Consider the following 19,971-nt stretch of genomic DNA (forward strand, 5'->3'; position numbering starts at 1 on the left):
TTTTGACTCGAATAGATGTATCTATCCATATTTTGGAATTTGTAATGACTTCATTTAGCCAGGTTTCATCAATCATCAATCAATCATCTGAGTTCATTTTCAAAATAGTCCTGATTAGAACTGTTTTCATATTTAGAGAAAAAAAATATATGAAGAACGCGGAAAGAACAAAATGGAAATTATTTGTTAACAATTTAAGGAGTTGTTAATTATAATATATGTCAAAGGAGCTGTGTAAAATCAGCTGTGATTTGACCAATCAGGAATCTACAAATTGCCAACTTTATTTAAATTTAAATCAGTTCTTCTTGTTCAAAAATAGGGTTTGGTTACTCTACACTGTGAAAATTATTTCATTACTCCAATTAGGTCACCTTCTCCTTAATTATGCCTAGAACTGATCACGTCTGAAAATTGCGAAGGGATCATTTAACAATTTAATAGAAGCAATTGCCTTATCAGGCCAAGTCTATTATAAGCATGTATTGTAACAATTTGAAGAGTTAATAAAAATGTTTCATTCCAAACAATCTTGGAATATTCCAGCTTTTACTCTTTTCATAACATTTTCAAATGAATTGTAGTGTGTTTGTTAACGAATTACTGGTTATGATTAGTTCATGGATCAAGTTGTTCTTTTGGCTCTTGCTATAAAGGCTTCTTTTCCGTTTTTATGTAGTGATTGAATGATAAATAATTAGTTTAGGTTTCTGAGATACTCGAGAGTTTGCTTTGAAAACAGCAGTTATAGAGCGTGCAATATCTTTTAAATGGTATGAAGCAAATTTCCACTTCTTTTATCATTGTCGGCTTGTATTTTCACATTATTGGAACGTGATTATCTAAAGTTTTTACATGATTAGGGAGGAATTCTACTCAGACGATTATTTTCGTGATAATTCTTCGATTGAATCCAGCATATTATTCAATACTTCTTTGTGTGATTTATTCAAGTTGTTCCTTGCTAACTGGATTTTATTTACCATGATTATTATCCAAATCGATTCAATTTGGAAGACTTGCAAAATTAGTTCAAGTTTGTATGTAACCCTGATGTGGACTATCTGAAAGACATCTGCTCTTCACATAATTGGAGCTGGACTGCAAGGTACACAAGAATTAGAAGTGATCTGGATAACGAATAACTTGCGTCTATCTAGTAGAAAAACCGTTTTTCTACAGTGCACAAACCTATTTGTAATAAATGCTGTGACGTTTGTTAAATTAGATTGTCGTTAAAGAATAGTAAGGTTAATTATAGGTCTCGCTAAATCAGAAACTAGAAATTAGACTCGGTTAATAATCACTGTTAGAAACGCGACATTAATATTATAACAAACCTTGTATCTATAACTTTTACCTTGTAACAAAATATTATATAAATATGAGAAGCAGCAATATAGAGAGACAGTGACATTGTTATCAATGTACTCAGTCACCGACGTGTTGACTGATGTCAGTAAAAGTAATAGACAGTATGAGTGTCATTAAATGTTTGAGCTGCGACTATACACTAATTCTGAAGATTGGAGGACATAGCGATCCTGCAAACATTGATGGTTAGTATAAATACAATGACTGCATGGTTCCATATTAAAAAATTCCGAAATTGACTAAGGAATATGGGAGGAGAAGAATTGAAACATGAGGTTCAAGACATTGGAGTGAAATTAGTGTCGGAGCATTAAAAAAATAGTCTAAGTGGAAATGACTTTGGACTTACTTCTACAAGTAAAGTATTACCCACTGAATTCAATGGGGTAAGTTACAGTCATAACTATAGACGTTTCGAATAGTGCGTGTTCGACACTAATCAGTCAAAGTTACGACGGAATTGACTCGAGGATTCAAGAAAAGTGAAATTAAAACACCCACAATCATAAAGGAATTGTTAGCTATTCATTAAAAAATAAATCATTCTAAATGTTATTTATATAACTCATCAAATTATAACAAAACTTGTATCTAGAGCTTTTACATTGTATCCCATGACATTATTTTGTATAAATATGAAAATCAGCAATATAGAGACAGAGATAATATGTTATTAATGTACTCACTCACTGTCGAAGCCCAATGAACGTTATTGATAATATAAGTGTTATTAAATTAATGAGTTGAAAATATGCTAGTGACTTTGAAGATATGGTTTTATTAACTTTCCACTAGTTTGAGTTCCCTCACCTTCAATCAACACATGGCGACCCTGCCACAACCCACTGCCCTCAAAAATAGATACCAACTTTGGTTCATGTTGTTAATTTACTCAGATATCCATTTTTCGTTATTATACAAACTTAGTTCATTATATTTTCATAATGATGCATAGAGGACATTTTTAACATAAAGATTCGGATTGAATTGTAATTAAGGTTTATAATTTTTATATGTTGTTTATCAATCACGTTATTCATACATCTATCAATTCATAGTATATATAGTTTTCAATCTCACTGCTCTTTTTGAACTTCAGAAATTATATTCAGTGGAACGCTTCAATCCCAATTTACAATTACTCTCGAACAAACAAGGTCTTGTTATTTTTTTGCCTCCATATTTTATATTCACCTAGTGTTAAATCATAGTCACGAGAAAGCTCTTTTATTACGAGAAACTTCCATGAACTCTCGTTATACGGATAAAATCTAATTGCCAATGTGCTTTTATACAATCTTTTTTGTTCTTTTATAAAGTTTGAATGTAAATGATAAAAAACCTGTACTCGTAGCTTCAATAAAGTCGAGGCATAGTCGTAATTAGCAATTTTCATCGCGGAAGGGAAAACAGGTTTTATGTGGAATAAAATCATATAATGACGTAGTGTTTACCAAATATTCTAAGCAAAAAGATATTTTATACTATTATTATGAGAAATTCCGAAACTCAAACTGTTGATTTTGAGATCCAAAATGTTTTGATTTCGCTGTAAAAATTTGTAGGCATTCGAAGGTTGTGTTATGTAGATTAATCAAATTTTTTTTAAATATGAGGTAAAGAGATTCAGATTATTCACCATTATCATCACAAATTTGAAATGTATTGAATTTCGAATACTTTTTATTTTGTTCTACGATAATTCTTGTTTTGTAATGTGGCTCGAAATGACCATAAATAGTTGATTAAGTTGATTTGGTTAGTGAAATGTATTTATGATTTAGATACAGAATGCAACCACACCAATACACCTTCATTCAATTCTACAATTTCTGTTCGCGGAGAAATATCAAAAGACAAAACTTCTATGATCATTACAACTGAATATTTCCTCTAATACTCAAAATTTGGAAAAGCTGAAAAATTACTTTGACAAATAACAGATATTTGTATTACAAAGCGTATCCATAAAATAAGGTTTCCAACGAATTTTCACAATGGAAAACATGTTTATTGGCATTTAATGATTTATTGGTATTGCTTTAAACCTCCACTCTTAGCTCTTAGTCGATTATGAAATGATTCCTTCCCAAGTATTTATTTAATTAAGTAAAGAGAAGATAATTCCTGAAATTCAAGTGTGGGCTCTAAGGGGAGTATGAGACATAGTTCTATTTAAATCCATAAGTCCATCTTTGAGTTCTCTGCACCATTTGCGCAAATGTTGCTCACTTATACACTTTTCTCCATACATCTCATTCAGTTGGGACGAAATATCTACCCAAGGAACGTTTTATGCATACAAAAAGACAAAAATTTGTATTGTAGACAGGGGCAAGAACTGGGAGATAGGGAGTCAAGCTATAAGTCAATCTCGTCAAATCCCGTCTAATAGTGTTCCTAGCGTCCTCAGCTCTTTAGGAAACTTATTTTATGGACAATGCTCTTATAAAAACATATAACCCTAGATATGACGCTGATATCTCTCATTATTTCAATAAAATCTAATGAATACTGCCAAATATCTATATCTATTTGGAACAAAATATTTATCTCAACCATTATTAACTTAATAACTGAAAATTGGAATGTATTCCAAAAAAATTTATTGATACATAAAGCTTTTCAAATTGAATATTTATATTCGAACCATAAATAATTGAGATTTCACGTAACGTGACAAGAGCGATGGGAATTTGCGCAGGAAATTCGTATCATAATAGTCCACCGGACGCTACGTTTTAATCCTGTTCAAGCGATAAACATATTTGTACAGTGATGTGTAGATCTAGTTATGTGAAAGTAAACTACATGAAAATACAAACAATATCTACACTGCAGTGGTCGTCGCTAATAAATTCGAATATGTCGGAGAGAAAAGAAAAAACTCCAGGGATTCGGGGAGAATTAAATTGCAATTTACTGGTTACAAAAACGATTTATAGTCGCAAACGGTGTTTCATGTAGGAGTATCCATAGATTTATCAAGAAAAAAAATGGGATCACGTGAAATATTAACAAATACGTTCAATATTGACAAATGTATGTCTCCAATTCCAATAAAATTTCAAGGAATAGAATACACAGGAGGAACAGGTGCTACAGTATTTAATTATTTGTTACATGGTTTAAATGTACTTACGTCAATTACGAAAAGTGCGGAGAAAGAACAGGATAAAGAAGGATGATTGATTAGATTAATCTCTGGTACAGATCAGAATCACTATCATCAGACTAAATTACATAGGTCTTAGATCAGGACTTGTAGGAATAGGGCTAGAAATAATACGCTTCTTTATGTCGACGAAAACGTTCTTTGTTTCAGGAGTCCAAGAAATAGATTGGCCTTTTCACCTGACATGAAGAAGATCGACATATGGTAGAAAAATCTTTTATGAATCGACGATATCAAAAAATGAGGCCTATGAGACGTTTTATCTCAGTAGTATTCTTTGGAGCAGAATAATTCAAAATAGCAGAGACTTTATCGTCATCTGTGCTAAGACTATTCTTATGATCAACGAAAGCCAAAAATTCCAAAAGACTAACGACAAATTTCAGCCTAAAGTATAATTTATTAAGAATTTCCATATGGAGTTTGGAAGCAGGAATAGCGATAATAATGTCATTTAAATAACAAAAGAAATATGTCCGAAGAGACGTATCCACATCTACACTGTATACAGCGAAAGCAATTTTCGGACCAGGAGATTAGTTTAGAGTTTACTAACAACGCGCCTTCCGATATGAATCAGAAATGGTAACCTTGTTAAATTTTCGACCATCAAAACAAACCCCATATTCTAAAGACTTCCAAGGGACAATCCAAAGAGGTGAACACCAAGCAGATTGCAAAGATTCAATGACTTTGAGATGTAACATTTCATCTACTTCTATTACAAAGAGTTCTTGTATAGCTGGAGACAAGAATATTGGCTTTACATCACTAGTATCGATCACATGCTCTACGACCAATGCGATCAAATAAATAATCTTCTCTAATTCATCTTTTTCAAATGAAGTGAAACTGGAAATAGAATAAATTGTATTCAAGGCAAAGGTGGAAGACATAATGGTGTAGAACAATGAGCGAATGATTAATTGAAGGTATAATTAGAATCACTAGATAACCTTATGATAATAAAATTTCACTTTCATATTTTTTTAAAGTTAAACTAAAAGTTTTTTTTGTTTCAGGTAAGAGAAAAGATTTTTTTCATGAAGTGACATATCCCGTAAGTGCAGGTAACGTCATAATGTTTAAAAGTGAGTAGGACACAAACGATTGAACTTTTCACTTTCATAAATTGCTTCAATTTCATAATGAACAAAATATGAACATATAAAGTATAATACATAAGTACATAAGTATATGAAATTTTACTATGCCTGAATCGAAAAAGTGTGAATTTCACACTACAGTATGTGTAAAAAGATCTGGATCTATTGGCTTATTCAGCTTCTGGCAACTCCTTGTCAATTGTTGGCGATTGGATGATAATTTCACAGAAGTTTTCATATCCAACAGTGTACTAAATCAACTTTTTACATCGTCTAATTTTTTCTGATGATTGGAACCTACAACCCAAAATTTCACTGTACAAAACACGACAAATTTTGAAAATTTAATAGCCTAGTAATATGTTCAGCTAAAAGTGAAATATAACCGTTCGAAATAACTTTGATGAGATATTTTCTCTGAAGGATTAGCTTTCTCTGTTGGTAGTTACGGAGGACTGGCAGTTTTAAGCAATGTGAAGGTAGATGCTTTTCCCTATAATGGGTTCCCTTGACATTTTCCATCTGCTGCTGTTTTTTGACTCAAACGTTACCTGGAAGAGCTTTTCGACTTTAAAATTTTTCCCTCATATCTGCTTTTGTGAAGGACAGAACATTGATTTATTCTTTTGATTCTATTATCAGAAATTCCGAAAACTTCAAGAAAAAACCTTAACAAAGTTAAGTAGAAACACAATTTACTTCAAGTTATACTTGTATGAATGGAATTTTTTGTTATAAGTCATAATCATAATAATGTAATAATCAACTACAAAATAACACTCAATTAACAAAAACTAACCACTCAGTACTAGGTAACCTTTGAGTCGACTATTATTGTATTATGAATCTTTCAATCCAGAGCAATATCATCAAGTGATATCATCAAAGCCGCCAACCGTCACGTATGAAATTTACCGCAGAAAGAACCTAAGCGACGGCGCTAGGGTTATTTCAAGGCTATCGAATACCATTGCTGATATGGAACATAGGTTATTTGTGCACTAAACCTTTTAATTATACAGTACTGCCCAAAAACACATTATTTGATCTATTTTGGATAACACTATTTTATTAAGAAGAAACTATTTTAAAATAACCTTGTCAGTTTTTATCTATCGATATACATTTGAACATTGAAGTGGGTTAAAAATACTACATTGGAAATTACAATTACAAATACAAGTTTTGAATATATTCCAATCAATTCAATGATGTTTCGAAGAGTTATCTAACTCCACCTAGACAATGCTCATACCAGGCAAAAGAAGAAAGTTTTTTCAATCGATACATATTTGTTTTTTTTTTCATTCTACCATCTTTTATATGATAAAAATATAACAGTTAGGGTGGAGTACCTCTTAGAGTTGAGTCTAAATCAGCAAAAACTATCATCGAAATATATTTTCAATATAAAATTTTAGTTGCTCAAATTCATGCAATGTCAAACTTAATTTGGACTCCGCAAAATCACTATTTGATGTGGTTAATTGAAATTCAACTGTAGATTTGGTTTTTTCTGAATTATTGCGGCAAAAGAATGTTTTCACCTTGGCTTCATCCCAATGTGTTTCTTAAGTTAAGATATACGAGTGAACTATTGTTTCGCACAAACTTTAGTTATGGATCGTTGAATCTTTGAAAGTTTAAGACGAAAGTTTTGTATCAGTTCATGAATCTGAATCAATTATAAATTGGAAAAAGCTGTGAACTTTTATTGTATCTCTCAATAATAATTTTTTGTTCCGAATTGTCGTTCTAAATGTATTTTTTAAGCTTAAAAAACTTTGAAACATTCAAGAAAATTGGATTTGTAAAAAAAAACAATACAAATAATTAGCATTTTTGAAATAATTCCAGACTTGTTACCCCGATAATTGTACTGGGTGGGCAACTGAACAATTTATTCTATCAGTCATTGAAATCAACGGAGAAGCAATCATTGGATATGCCGACGACACAGTAATTATAGCAAATATCAAATATATCAAAACTAAATATATTATCAACCATAGACAGTCAAAACATATTGGTGTAAACGAGACCTTCAATTCAGCCCTACAAATAAAAATCTAAGTAAGTTAGGTGGAGATCTGGATAGTCAAATAAATAAAATTTCACGTCTTATCCACCTATGGGTATGTTTGGTGTAAAAAAATGCATATATGTAATAATGTTATGAGCAACCATCATGTTGTAAGAACAGGCAACGAATTACTAAGAGTATATCTTCTTAAAGAAGTGTTGATTCGTTTCTTAGAAACTCTGAATTTTTATCTCCAATAACAGTTTGAACTAGTAGTCCATATTATAGCGATTTATTCCCCCATTACTATTATCTATGTACAAAACTCGTGAAAGTAGTTTAGGATCGTTGTGTACGAAATTCGAAGCCAGTTGAAATAATCCAGCCATATATCAAAATCTCAAACATTCAGGCTCTGGTGTAAAACCATGTAATTTAATCCGTTTCTGAGATATGGTCGGTGGACGTTCTTAGTTCTTCACCTGGTAGTAGAAGTTGAGTTTAGTGCACTTTTCACAGTACATCACGAATAGGAAAAACGATACAATTATTGATCATGATATAATGACAACCTGAACATATACAACGATACTACTAGCATGTAAACCATTATTATTGATGTAACAGTTTAATTCACTTGTAAAGTCGTTAAGCAGAAAATGAATATCTGATAAACATCGACCAAAATACAATGGCTTTCAATTACATTCGGTCTAGGATAAACGCTTATTATGGTCCTGATTCATTAGTTAATTGCGTTATATTTCCTACGTCGGTCGTGGATCTACTGATTTCTGGTGATTAAGGATAAATCGATGAATTTATGCCTTCTTCTACAGTTTCGTACACATTCACAATTTCAGAACGCATGTTCCTTGGTGATTTCACATAATTTATATAGAATTTAGCATAAAATCACCAATAAGTTGTGAATATTGACAACTGATAAATAATTTGTTAGCGAGGTACATGCATCAATTAAGCTTAACAGCCAAAAAAACCCAACACTTTTTCGTATTATAAGATATTTGTCACTTATGTGTTTATTTTTATGGGTGATTTGGTTATTACGGAGAATGTAGAGTCCATTGAAGATCTTATCCATTCAGTATTTCATACCATTATGTAGAACTCATTCATTCATTTCGAAGTTGATTTACCGGTCGGAACTATTCTAAAGTGTGAGCAGATATTCGGATATTCAAAACCATTTCTGTCATTAATTGACTTTTTTTATTTTGGCCTAGAATAATAGTTCATTCGAATGTAGATATAACCCAAGATGATGATATTTTGATGGAGTTGAAGAAAAGTCGAAACGTCAAATTTTATTATTAGAAAAAATAATTTTAAAACAGAAAACACCTGAAATCAAGAGACGATAGCTTGTCAGAAAACCTAGTAAAAATAACGGATGAAGTATTGAAAAAAATTATCTGTAAATGTATGAATAACTTATAAATAAACCAATTTTTATCTTTAATTGAAAAGTCTAATAAATTTAACTTAAATTGTGAGACTAAATCTGAATGTACGTTTTTACTTGGTATGTTATATTGATCAAAAAGTAAGCGCAATGTGTGAATATAGAAGATGAGGAATTCACCACTTTTTATCTGAATGTGGAAGATCAAATTATTTTTATTTAGTATTGAAATGTAGTAAATTAACTGAATCTATCAATAGTATTATACTTCGTGAAATAGACCAATAGAGGTCCGAATAATGGACGAAATGAGTAAGTATAGAGTTTTTTCTAATACTAACAACTTTGAAGTTAAAGAAAAATATTGATGGGTACGCAAATTTTCAATCGTTCGCTGTTTTGTTCCATTTCTAATCAGCATGAACGGTATTATATGAAATTCATTGAAATGACAGTGGTACCAACTATCGAAAATTAGCGTACCCTTCATTCTTCTTCGAAACATGAATCCATCACGACTTTGCAACGGAATCAGACTCTTAGTCAAGAAAATGATGAAAAATGTTATCGAGGTGGAAGTTTAGACAGAAAAATTCAAAAATGAACATAACAAATGTATATTATTTTCCAACTATAATTTTTGTTGTTTTCAATCCAATCTAATAATGATTTCGACAATCACCTGTAATCTTCCATTGATTATTACACGAATTCTTCGTTCCGATACAGACATATCGAAAGACCTGTATTCTGATTGCTCTGTTTTTGATCATTTGCAAAAAAGGTATTTCTTCACACCAATTCCTAGGTATGCTTGAATTGTACAATGCTACTGACTTCTGATAACCCTCCAAACCACCCAAATATCATGTGATACCTATCTTTTTAGTGGAAGAGTGAGGAGGAGAATCAATACTAGAGTTTTCAATACCCATGATCATGTATTGATGTGTATCTGGTAGACCAGCTAATAATATTGTAGCTACCCACAACATATCAAATTTTTCTGCCTAACAACCTCCTCCTGTTGGGAATATTTCTTTAGGTACTCTGAAGGATTAGATAGTACATTTAGAAAAGGGTGGGATCTACGAAATAACCTGTGATGATTGCAATATGTTAAGATATGTATGCATAGGAAAGTGGAGCATTGCCATTCACAATCATACAATAGGTATAAAAATTATTGTTTAAGAAAAATTAAAATAATAGATTTCAGAATGCGTTTGATTCATAATGTTAGATGTAAGTGTAGTTTAAATGAAGATAAATAATTTTTTTTCACAGTCCATTCTATCTTGTATAGGATTGAAATTAAATGCGAATATTTCAAGAAGAAGTAGGCTTTCCTGCGGAAAATACAACAAAAATATCGTCTGTACTGTAAAATACCATGTATAATAGTTTTCACTTCCTTTTGGACTGCAGAAACTGATTCGTGATATTATTATTTATTAACATAAACATTTCCACAAATATAAAATTTAATAGGCCTCAGTGGTATCTCACGAGTGGTCTGTAGTCTCTTGTGATTTCGTATTTTGTATAAAAAATATGAAGAAAAAAATTATTTGATGATAGAATAAATTTACTATACAGCAAATGAGAACCTGATACTCTCAAAAGACAAAACGTCAATATTTCAAAATTTAGAGGCTCAAATTGAATGAGATTTGAAAAATAGGAAGGGTAATATGTCACACACATATTTGGAATTGAACAAAATCTTACATTTACAGGAAACATTAGCGAAGTAGGAATGATTTGGCGAATGCCTGTTGTAATTAATCATTTCAGGCTAGATCTTCAACGGAGAAACATACTATTATATAATATATTTCGCATACATGACATGAGATTAATGACTATAGACAAATCATTGTATGTGACATTAGTACATATACTACATCAAGAGCATAAATACCCTTTGAATAATCATAAAGTAACCAAACCCTCCTGTCGACAAATGAGAAGGATAGTAACGGAAGTAAGTATTGATCCGGAAATGCTTGGAAAATTGTATAATAAATACAGGCCTATGAAAAATTAATCAGAAGAAAAAGGAGAATAATAAATTAAAGTAATTTAATTTCAGAACGCCCTTTACGTAAAGAAGCACTTTTTTGTACAAGAAAAATTTTTGCAAGTATAGAGAGTCGGTTATTTGTTCAATTAAGTGTTACGTACTCACAAATATTCTCAAATCCTACAATTAAACAAATCAAACGATGTTTTGGTTATTGCTGAAACGACCTACTTCAGTCCCGCGACCACGGGACATTTCTTCCATCGACCTTTAGTGAAGTCGAGCCCATGATCCCAAATGCAGTCATGTTTCTTCGCTAAAGTGGCGATGGTGTTTTTTTTTTCAGGCAAAGTGGTGCATTTAGCGTACAGCATAATTTGCATGTAGGTCCGAAATTTCTTATTTTCTTATTTAGGCCGACCTAGTTTTTCTTGAGTTTAAGACTTCAAGACAACTTCTAGCATTCTTGCTGGCGAACGCACCATATTTTATTTTGGTAGATCATATTTTTTTTATATTCAAATACTCCCATATTTATGAACGGGTATTCATTAAATAATATTTTTCTATACATATTCTGTTGCAACTATTGGGTAATTGATTCATAGGAAGAACTGAAGATGGAATGTTTACGGACAGTAGTACCCGTATATTCATATATTTTCTGTAATAAATTGAGTGAATAATTCAGACAGAGAGTTAAAAATTGAATGTATACAATCGAAAAGTGCTATCGCTAGAACTATTGTTTCGATATTCACCCTCCGAATTCCCCTTCAATATAGGCGCACTTTTCACTTAAGGGGAAACAACTCAGCTACCAAGGAAAAGGTAGATGCGGGCAAAGTAGAAAACCTCGTCAAGAAATCAGAGAGAGCACCTTGTCCAGTTTGGAAGCACTGGCGGACCCCCTAACGATTCCCCTTCCACCAACGGCTCACTTTTTACTAAAAGGGTAACAGTAATTTCCTTACTCTGTGCCGTTCCGGCACCGGTGACAGTAGCTGTGCTCTTACATAGAATGTATTTGATTTGATTCCTGTACAAAGTTAAATAAAAAATTACAGTGGTGATAAATTGTTTGTTGTGTCAGTAGAGTTTCAAAATCAATTCATTGCAACTGGTGCTAAATCTCTTTATCAGAATCGTATAATTAGATAATGAACTCAGCCTGTCCTCTTTGATAATTATTAGACTGCAAAGTGAAAACTAATAGTTTCGAAAACGTACACAAATTTCTTGCTGAATAAATAGGTTTAAATTTATCGAATAAACATTGAAAGTTCCAGAGAATTCAACCTAGTTGGAATGATGTGAATTGATAAATTGAAGAAATTCAACGTTAAAAATCAACAAATAACTTCTGAATTTTGATGTTTTTAAATGAACTGAAGTTGACGACAATCTGAAAATGTTGATGTCTCTGTGAATTTAAGTCAAGTTTCCTCATAGTTATTCTAAACAAAATATGTTTTTAGTAATAAATGTTCCTCTATTTTGAACTATGCCTTCATAGCATCCAAACAACTATAATTTAACAACTGTCGAATAGAATTTTTTATTTTGCAGCTACGAGGGTTTTTCTTCAACCTCCGATGCCGTGAATACAAAAAAGACTTTATTACCAAAAGTACGATACAATACAACAACGATCATCTTGACGATCATCACATGTGTGAAGAAGCTGAAAAAGCTTTGCAATACTCCAGTTTGCTTGGAAACGCCGCCCTCCAAGCCACTGCTTTTTTTCAGAGAAAATATTGAAATTCTATGGTGCGTGTTCAAAAACGTTTCACTGAAATTACTAAAGGAGTCGTTGGGTTACACCACACGACACGACGAGCATTGTTGTGGATCAGAACAATTTCACTCAGCATGATTCTTCGTTTGTTTTGAATAGCTTCCCATGAGCATTGCATATTGCCCAGACCTTGAAGCTATTGAAGGTTCGTTTGAATTTTGTGGGTCTTGTAGGAGAATTTTGGTTGATCCATTATTGTGTCATTTCTGGCATTTCATACAGAATCCATGTCTCTCATTACGTGTCACAATGAATTTTTAAAATCTCCATCAGTATTGTAACGGTCAAGAAACTTCAAAGCCGTTGGGACCCAGCGAGCACAAACTTTTTTGAAGCGTAACTATCCAGTTATGACAGAGTACAGAACTTGAAACTTCCGGATATCTCATCGATAATTTATTTATTGTGAACCGCCGAGTTTCCATAACCGCTTAGATAACTCTTTGAATAATGTTGTCTGCACTGGCAGATTTGCGACTTTTTCCCCCTTCATCATGAACAGCAGTTCAGTCATCTTCAATTTTTTGTCACTACTGTTGAAATCGCCAGAGTATTTGAGCGGGGGGCGAAAATAAAGTGGGCGTTTAAATCAGTAAACCTATAGTAGCAACTGCGATCTTATTTGATCTTTCATACTTAAGATGTGACTACTATATAACCTGATTAATAGAAACCCAACAGTAACGTGTCATATTGAAAACTAGTTTCGCGCTTGCGATTCGTCATAAAAGTGTAATTTATATATTATCATTCACGTGAAAATTACATCTAGCATAAAACATACTGTACTATTTTTGTCAAAAGGTATTTTAAGTGATATCAATCAAATTCAACGAATAACAAATTATAATTAAAATGTAAACATCTGAAACTATCGAGATTTCTCTTAAAACAGAACTAACTGATTTTTATTCTAAGCTGGGATGAAATATTATTTCTCACTTTAAAACCTAGTCATACAATAACATGATTACATTATTAATTACAGCTCAGACTCAGAGTCAAAAAAAATGAAGATGACGTAATTAATTTGATGAGTCCGTTTCTATTAATCATAATTAATTTTTACTCCTGAATTTCGCAATTTTCCACTAGATATAACATGTATAATACTAAACATATTATGTCTAGTGAAAAATTGTGAAATTCAGGAGTAAAAATGGCGGCTGTAGCCTTTTCAAGAAAATCAATACCCTACGAGTATTTCCTCTTTAATGTTATCTACTTTGTGAGGAAGAAGGTATCTGTTCCATATTCGAAATAAGTACACTAGATGGCGATAATATGCATTCTTCAAAAAATACATACTTCTAAAAACACAGTGGAAATTCTAAGGAGAATTCAAAAAGACATTACACAATACACTCATTTTCAAGCTTAAAATATTTTGAAGAGAGGTCAGAAACTATTGTGATATATAGATTAAGATGAATGAAAATTAAGTATTCTCGTTTCTACTATAGTAGAAAAAATTTGGAAGATTTACTTTATATAGAAAGAAAATTGCATTCGTTGTTCTGTAATTATGAAGACAAAATAATTTTTAATGTTAGAAGAGAATTATTTTTCACATAGAAAAACCATTTAAGGAACCAAGAAAACATTACTTATATTTTATACTAACAAGTTTTGTTACCCATATAATTAAGTTTGAATGTGGCCGTATAACACATGATGCTAAGGGCTCGAAACCATCTTCTGCTGTAACTTTTCCAGATATATTTAATCAAATTCATGCCCATGTACTTGGTGTTCTTCAGCCTACTTTCTTACTTACCAAGTGAAGTGAATATTTCAACCGAAGCAAAATCAGCTCAATGTCAATTACGGATTTCCAGAAACTCTTTTTGATGGTGCTTAATAGTATTGAAACCTGCTCCCCTTAGGCCACCAAAATGTAGAATGGAACAATGTAGTAAACGCCCATCAAATTTCTCTTCTGAAATATCATTCTCGAGCTAAAACTTTTTTTCGCGTAAAAGTTGATCTAAGCTCTGTAGCTCGATCTTTGCTCATTTGAAAGTGCCATTGTCGACCAAATCATTTTGGGTTTACTTGGAAACAAACCTACGAAGAACCATTGAGAAAACCTTGAAAATTGAGTTCAGTCATAGTTTTTAAAAACAGGCATTTCGTGGAGAAACAAATAAATAATGAAATATAACACTCACATAGAAAAACCATTAAAGGAACAGAAAAACAGCCACTTATATTTTACATTGACAGGTTCTCTTATCCATGTTTGAATGTGTCCGTATAACACATGATGCTGAAGGGTCGAGACCATCTTCTGCTGTAACTTCTTCAGATATATTGAATCAAATTCATGCCCATGTACTCAGTGCTCTTCAGCCTACTTACTTACCAAATTAAGTTAATATTTGATCCGAACCAAAAGCTTGCTCTCGTTAAAAATTCAAACTAATAATTCTGGTGTGATTCAAGCGAGTTTTCACGATCATTTATTACACGATCATAACCCAGAAACAAAAATATAATCGAAAAAATGGACTGCGCATCCAACAGGTTATTTCTGGTTGTTGTTCGTTTATTGCAGGCATAAGTGAAATTGATCGTTGATGAGTCGAGTGCACGGAAACATCTTTTTGAGTAATCGCGTTGTCTGTTATGATTTTGAAAATTTCAGCGAGTTGACCAAGTGATTAGGCAAACTCTAAAACTCATTATAAGTGGATTTTCGGAAATTTCGAGACTTGCCTTGTACTCTTTATCTAGAAAAGTTTGCAATCGTTGCGTGCCAACGATGTTGACTGACAACCACAAAACTGCAACTTTGGATTTGACCATTACAGTACTGATAGAGAAGATTTTTTGAATTTCATGATAAGTTATGAGATGGAGATGGATTTTCTATATGACATTACCTAAATGAAACAATGGATGCACACATTTTTCGCTGGGAGGTATTCACCCCAATCGAAGGGACATAACTGACTTGATAAATCGTTCTGACGATGCTTGCTCTCACAGCTTTCGTGTAACCCACTGGCTCCTCAGCAATTTCAATAGGACATTTTCGTAAATCCACCATACAGTCTCGACCTACCATCGAATGATTTTTATCTTGTCCCAGAACTGGAGCATTGGCTTAGAGGGTGGTGATTTCAAACAAAAAAACCTTCACAACTCACTTTCAATCATTGGTGACTATATTTTTTAAAAAAATTATTGTAAAGTTTAGTCACAAATATCACAAATGTCTTAATCGTCAGGTGACAATGTAGAGGAATAAGCTGTATTGTACCTCACTTTTCATAATAAAATGTGTTTGTATATTTTCATGTCCTTTCTTTACAGCCCTTCAAAAGTAAGTTAAAAAAACTCTCATATATTGTTTTGTATTTTTAAAAATACGGTTGGCATACTTCTTATTCAGAGAACATAAAAAATTTTCCATATAGAATATTTCACTCATGTAAAATAATTCGAAATACTTGTTTCTGTCGACTTATTTTCAGATTCATAAGATATTTTCTCTGGGATTATGATGAGAATTTGAAGAAGAACTGCTAAATACTTTTCTAATAGCCGCATTTTTTTCGACCAGTTCAGTTTTCCAAAGTTGGTTTCCTCCTTTTTTTATTTATGCCTATTCAATTCGCAATCATAAGGTGCAGTTCTTGATTTTTTAGACACCTAATCTACGCTACGCTATTTATCATTGTGTCTGGTGTTGTGCATTACATGTACAAGTGTTCTAAAAATAAATTTACTTAAAATATATATAATAAAATATAACACTTTTGACTTTCTTGGTGTATATGCATTGTCCTCTTTTTTCATCTCCTTTTTTCCATGAGTAGCCACAAAAGATGCAAATATTCATGTCGCATCTTCATATTAATCAAACATTCTCGTCTATACTGACCAGCGAACTGAACTATGCTTCTTTTTTCTCGTTTTTTTCTAGAGTTGGATGTTCTGATGGCTGCTCTGTTCGATAGCCAATCTGGCGACTGGCTGCTCAACTTGGCTTCCTTGTCTTCAATACTGATAACCTTACCTGATTACATGATAAAGGTGATCTATTGATTAATATAAATACGCAAACTGTCAGTGTCCATATCATATTTTGAAAAAACTCAAAATTAGTCGAAACGTAAATTCATTTTAACATTTATAGTTTTCTGGATTGTATTGAACTATTCATTAAATTTATCTACTTTTAAAGATTCACGATAGCATTTTTAATATTGAAATTCAAATATGTTATATTTATTTCTTCTCAAATTTTTTATTTGTGTTCATTTATATGTGAACCGTCTGTATATTATCCGTATAACGTCGAATTTCTAACTTCCTCTGGATAATATTTCACTTTATTTCCCCTACAATCGATCAGCACTCGCTGACTTGTCGTTTTATTTTTATTCAGTACATTGAATACCCAGTTGATGCATATTATAGTTGATATATAATATATTTGACACAAGCATGTCTGATGGAATATTGAATAATGGACTCTGCGTCACATCCGATTCTGTCTACTTCACAATGTTATCTTTAAAATTGATGGGTGTCTTCGAAATGGTTTTCACGGTCTATTCATAGTTGATTTTTTTCTAAGTCAGTTAAGTTCCATAAAAACATCAGGCTAATCCTTAGTACTACTCAGAAACCAAACAAACCAAAATATTTACAATAAAATATTGTTTAATACATTGTCCAATATGCATATGAATAATAATCAGATAGTAACTGAATCAATTATTTTGTGGCTTCACCTGAGGCGACTACGTACAATTACCAAATTGCATTCATTTATGTTCAAAATTTGAATAGGAAATGATGATATTCGATTTCTTATGTTGATATATATTTATTAATCAAGAATAAAGAAAGAGAAATATACACAAAATTATGCTCTATATTGATTCCAATATAACTGTTATAATGTCAAAGGAAGTATGATGTTACCCTTACAAATTAGGCTCAAAATTATTAGTCAAATCAAATAAAAATGCCCCTGACTATCCTAAATGAACAGTTCTAAACTATCCTATTCTATTTTTATGACACTCTCGAAAAATAATAAAATCTGAGAATATACTCTATTGATTATGTGATCAAGCAGTCTTAAGTTCAACAAGATATCGAGGACGCTTAGCATGAAGCAATACAAGAAACCATATTTAATGATCAAATTCATAGATAAAACTCAGATTTCTGAAAGATCTTGCAATTGCAGCTCATCAATTTGGACTCATTTCTATTACTACCCAGTCACACTTTTACAAAGAAATCTAATTACTATTGCGTTGCATTATATTGCTAAGAATTTTGCTTCTTCAAGCTCAATCCACTTGAATGAATTTTGAGATTCCTAACTTCTATGTGCAAGATTTCTTTGCGAGTCTTCCCTGAGAGGTCAAGCCATAAAAGCATTGTGAATCAGCTATATTTCTATAGGTTTTCTGATTATGGAAATGTGAAATCAAGAGATCAGTTATTTTTCCAGTTTTACAAACAAAATCAATAACTTGTGACATTTTTAACCATTCTGGAGTTTGCTTGTTAATTCAATCAACAACACTTTCATTTACTGAGATGTTTCTACCAATTCAGTTTTATGGTAATGATTTCCAATTGCACTAATTTGGCATAATAGATTCCTTTTATTAACTTTGTAATGGAGTGCGTTAACAAACTTTCGATAATGACAGTGTCATAAATATTTTCTTGATTTTCCTGTTTAGACTTGCCCTTCTTATTTTTAAAAAATACAATCCAATATAAATAAGGAAAGAGATGTGTATTTTTCACTGCAACTCGAAGCTCACACTGCTAAGTCAAATTCAAGTGAAATGATTTTGCTAGTAGACAAAATCACTTCCGAAAATGAGGTTTGCAAGGTTTTTTCTATATGCTGAAACTCTCATTTTGATATACTTTGATCTTTTACTTTCGCTTTGCACCATTTTTTTTCACAGACTCTGACAATTCTATGGTATTTGCCTGTAGAGAACTTGTAGCTTCAAAATTAGAATAATTCAAATCAGTAGCTAGAAGTAAGAACAGATTTATGAAATTTTATAATAAGAAAGAGCCCGTATGCGAACTCTTGACACAAGTGGGTGAACCATTCAAGGCTTCTTTAACGAGTGAAATTCATTCTACTTATTTTAAAACAAATTGATTTCATTTGTTTTTACAAAGACGTAAAGATGGCATTTTCAGATCAGCGTATGAAAAATCTTTCCTGATCTCCGAATTCTTTTCAGAGTACTAAATAAAAAATACACTTTAAATTGGTTATAAGAAGAAACAATTATTTATTTATAACACATTTCTGATAACAACAACATAATCAGTATATTTAGGGTATTGATGGTAACATTTATTGTACAATTTGTAATATTAATAGTATTTCATTCTTTGGAACTGAAGATGCTGGAGTAGACAGTTAGTTCCTGATTACAGAACTTGTATTTTGTGAGTGAGAAGGATTAAACATTTTTTGTAATAATCCTACCTTTCTTTATATGAATTCTTCTATGTATCCCTCTGCAACGTTGAGAGAACGCAATCTTCCGTATCTTTTTAGAGTGAGCAACTCAGCACTCATGGAGAGGCATTCAATATGTTGGGCGTAATATCTACGATTTTGATATGCAACAAATAACCCTCTGTTGTTGTTCATATTTTTAGGCTGTAGATCTGCATTACGGTAAAGTACACAAGGCTCAGATGTACATTCCACATTGGTAATGGTAAAACTTCTTGATATATGATTTTCTCCATCTCGCAGAAACACAACCATAAAGCGGCCATTACCTTCCGCATCGTCTGAACTTAAACGTATTAAATTATCTCTACGATATACGCCAAAGATCCCGAACACAAAAATCAGTTTTGTCATTATATATTGTTGACTTGAGCTTTGCATAAAAATGTGGCTACTTGTTCTGCCGTTAGTACTCTACTTTTTTGGTATATAGCCCACAGCCAGACGCTTAAAAAAATGATATTTTCTGAATATTTTGTGTTTTTAACAGTCTCTTTCATAGCTAAACAGCTCT

At 32.0% G+C, this 19,971-nt stretch overlaps 1 protein-coding gene across 3 annotated transcripts in view; it reads left to right on the top strand.

Annotated features, from left to right (window-relative positions):
- Positions 1–19,971, top strand: part of LOC130901434 (metabotropic glutamate receptor 2) — a 602,363-nt gene that overhangs the window by 182,193 nt on the left and 400,199 nt on the right. Inside the window, exon 1 of one of the 3 annotated variants that reach the window (XR_009060285.1) lies at positions 1,410–1,559. The exons of the other annotated variants lie outside the window; for them this stretch is intronic. The gene's annotated coding sequence lies outside the window, so the exon portion shown is untranslated. Of the gene's footprint in view, positions 1–1,409; positions 1,560–19,971 lie in introns of those variants that run through there. 3 annotated transcript variants of the gene reach the window in all.

This window comes from Diorhabda carinulata, chromosome X (assembly GCF_026250575.1).
Source record: "Diorhabda carinulata isolate Delta chromosome X, icDioCari1.1, whole genome shotgun sequence".
Taxonomy (NCBI): Eukaryota; Metazoa; Arthropoda; class Insecta; order Coleoptera; family Chrysomelidae; genus Diorhabda; species Diorhabda carinulata.